This window comes from Oculina patagonica, unplaced genomic scaffold, assembly GCF_052425735.1.
Source record: "Oculina patagonica isolate OP01 unplaced genomic scaffold, crgOcupat unplaced366, whole genome shotgun sequence".
Lineage (NCBI taxonomy): Eukaryota > Metazoa > Cnidaria > Anthozoa > Scleractinia > Oculinidae > Oculina > Oculina patagonica.
Window position 1 is genome coordinate 8756 of NW_027558217.1, and position 3690 is coordinate 12445.

Consider the following 3690-nt stretch of genomic DNA (forward strand, 5'->3'; position numbering starts at 1 on the left):
CTAGTTGGTGTTATTTTCGGTAGCCCCGAATTTAACTCTTCGGCTACGCTTGTAAATAGCCAACTGGTCTGCCTCCTTCCAGTTGGGATTCTTAATCATGTTACGTTCATTTACAATATTTGTTTCAGAGTTAGTTTACATTGGCCCTGAAAAGCCCCATTCGGGGAGTGGTCAATTACATATTTGTTTATTTATTTAACGAACACATTTCCCCGTTCACTTGGCACTTCACTATATCGAGGTTTGACAGTTACGTTATTTTAACAGCATCTGTATATCGTGCACAAATATATAATACCCCTTGACCTGCACATCTGTATAACATAGATAGGAAAGAGTTTAGAGAAATAAAGAACCATTTTTAGTTGTACAGCGGGAAGGGTACTGAAAAATGTCGTTTTCTATAAACATTTGTAACCGAATGTAGCTACTTAGTTTGTCTACGCAGTCTTTGAATTCCGTTTCTCGAACGTACTTTTCTGTCATAGTTATTTACGTTTTATTTGAGTAATTCAACACCTACTATCTCAAGTAGCTTAAAGCAGAAGTCTGTAACTTCCTGCTCTTGAACGAACCACACACAATTGTTATTATATATAATTAATTAAAAAACTTTATGCTCTAGCTTTACATTTGCCCAGAGGGCTTATGTCGTTTACAAAAAAAAAAACTATTTTGCATATCACGACAACACAAGCTAAAACGGTAGCAAGACAAAAGTGAGTACTTTTTAAATAACAAATAATTGTTACATTTCATTCGTAATTAACAGAACCGATATGAACTTACAGCAACAAACCGAGAAAACTTGTACTAAACTTTGACAAATCCACAGGAAAACTTAAAAAAAAAATAAATACTACATAAGTGCTGACACGGCCGATAAATAAACAAATTGAAGGAATTTTGCTGGAACGGTAGGCGAACGGTGAAGGGCGTGTATTTTGTTGAATTGTTTTTCAAAATGCTTAGTGAAGTATAAAAGAGAAATGAATATTTCTTTAATTTAATTTAATTTAATCCATTTTCACTGCACAATATTAACTTAAGCCCGGATATACAAACAATTGAAAGAAAAAATACAGCTATATAAGGAAAAAAGACGCAGTGAGGAAAGACTGGAAGGGAACATGTAAGAAAATTAATCCCGCCTTTTCATTTGAACAGTTAAGTATAATTAGTTAGTTGCGTGCTCTTCAGCTAATGTGGGTGGGTGTTACACGGCCGAAAAATACCGCAAGAATCTGATCCGTGCAAAAGCAGAACTTCCTCGTCACGTATTTTCAAAAGTTGGATGGAAATACGCTATAAAAGGAACGAGAAGGCTCTCAGGCGCTGTTAGGAGTGAAGTTTGCTGATCACCCGAGAAGGAACTTAGACAACATTCTTTACTAAACTTTAGTAATTGGCAATTCCAAGAATTCTACTTAAGCAAGGATATTTTTCAGTATTTCAACTGGAAACAATTCCAAAAAGTCAGTTTTTAAGCTCGTTTAAACGATCACTTCTGAAGCTTTTCTGGGTGAAAAATTTTCTAAGTGAAATCGGTTAAACTATGTTGTTTGCAATTACGATGGCGGCAGTTGCTTTCTCCACGGTTTACACCTTATGGCGGTTTTTTTGGAGGAGAAACAAAGCTAGTTTAGACCTAAATGGAAAGTATGTTCTGATAACGGGGTGTGATTCTGGCTACGGTCGTGAAACAGCCATTCGACTGGACAAGATGGGAATTTATGTGTTGGCGACTTGTTTAACAAAAGAAGGAGAACAGAGTTTGAAATCCGTGACGAGCGACCAGCTGAAAACCTTCCAGTTGGATGTTACAAACTCAAAGCAGATTGAAGAAGTCTTCGGAAAAGTGAATGAACTTCTTGGAGGAAAATCAGGTAAGCCTTTTGATTTTTTTCTGAGTCATAGTGAATCTTCTATGAGGGTGGTTAAAAAGGGGGGGGGGGGGGGTAGATCACGTTTCAAGGAAAATGAAACGGCCCTTTCGAAATTCAAGAAAAATATAACATTGGCATTTCACGCTTCACGGAAAATAATAGAAAATGTTTTGAAAAATCACGGTTTACGACTACTATGGAAATCATGATTCACGAGGGAAAAAAGCCATTTCTCATTTCACGGAAAATTAAAAGGGCCATCACATTGTAAAATACCCTTTACAACCCTTTTCTATCCATTTTAACAACGCAATAACGGGTCAAGGACTGACACAAATTAAACATGGCACAAAATGCAGTGTTTATTTGAGAATCCGAAGTCAAATATTTATCTCTTACTGTTCTCTTCCTTACAAATTTTCGCAGGTTGTGAACTGTGATGGGCTCGATTTCCGTCAGGGGTTCTCAATAAGGGGTGGAAAATGGACCTCTTCTTGCACCAAGCGTGAGCCCGCGGAAAAGGCGAAAACATTGCAATCCTGTTCATGACTCTCACCTTATAGCTTTTATCCGTCACAGAAAGAATCAAAGTCTCTTCGAGATATCGACGTTTTTGCATGAAGTATGAGTCGAAGGTTTATCCTGTGCATTGTTCTTCGAACTTATCATTACAGTTTCTTTGTAGTTTAGTTTAACAATTTCCTATCTTCGCGGAGGAAATGCAGCCATATAATTTTGTCAAAAATGGCTCGTCCGCGCCGGGTATTTATACACATATTCCTTAACATTACACAAATAAACAGTGCAAATTTCACCGAGATCTGACAATTCTATACTTTAAAATTGCAAGGACCTTTCGCGGCAGTCGATTACAGCAGCGGAATTAGCAAATGAAACAGCAAAATATGCGTTCCACGCTTTGTTTTTGCGACGCCATATTTGAATTGTTATAGGTAGACCGCTGTTCAATGTGTTCAAGGCCGTATCGTTACGATTGCTCCACGAAAAAGCACGAAAAAAAATACGGATATTTCCGACTACTGTCGGAGAAAACATTGCGCATATAATTGCGGCGTAAACAAATCGTTACACTCAAGCTGCGTTTTGTCTAGGCTCTGCGAGGGTCGGATATTAAGACCCAGGATTAAACAAAAGCCATATTTACAGTTAATGTTTCAGTGAATGCTTTTGAATTATATTTGAAGATGAAATACGAAAGACGTCTTTGACTGAAATTCCACTCGAACTGGGTAGATACGATCGCATGTTGTAAAGCCGATTCATGCAACATTGCTGTCAACGCGAAATCTCGTCCCTAACGACCTAGGCTGATGACGAATTTTTAACCGCTCCTAAGCTAAAAGAAGCCCCCATCTCTTGCATTTGTTTTAACTTCAATAATATCTTTGAAAAGAGCGAGTTTTTTTGGTATGGTTTAATTTTGACGTTTGTAATTTTTAAACGATGTAAGTGCTAGTGATTATTTATTCGTGTTTTAGTTACGCAATCCATTGTTTGTGCGACGCTTTTTATAGATCGCCTTTCAGACACACGTGCGTCGAGATAAGAAAGCTGACATGTCACTTTTAAAATTGTTATATAACGTTTGTAAATGTGACAAGTCACGTTTTTTTCCCACGAGATCGCAAGTGATCACCCACAGCGGAAAGTAATCCCTTGAGAAATTAAAACAGTCCCTTGAGAAATCAAAAACGTCCCTTGAGAGTTTACAAATATGTGGTTCCAAATTTTGTTCATAACCCCTATTCTACGTTTTTAGCTTGTAAACAAGCAAAAACGTCGA

The 3690-nt window shown here is 37.4% G+C and overlaps 1 pseudogene; it reads left to right on the plus strand.

Moving 5' to 3' along the window:
• Nucleotides 1-1573: 1573 nt before the first annotated feature.
• On the plus strand, nucleotides 1574-1886 carry LOC144640585 (retinol dehydrogenase 7 pseudogene; annotated as a pseudogene).
• Nucleotides 1887-3690: the final 1804 nt, after the last annotated feature.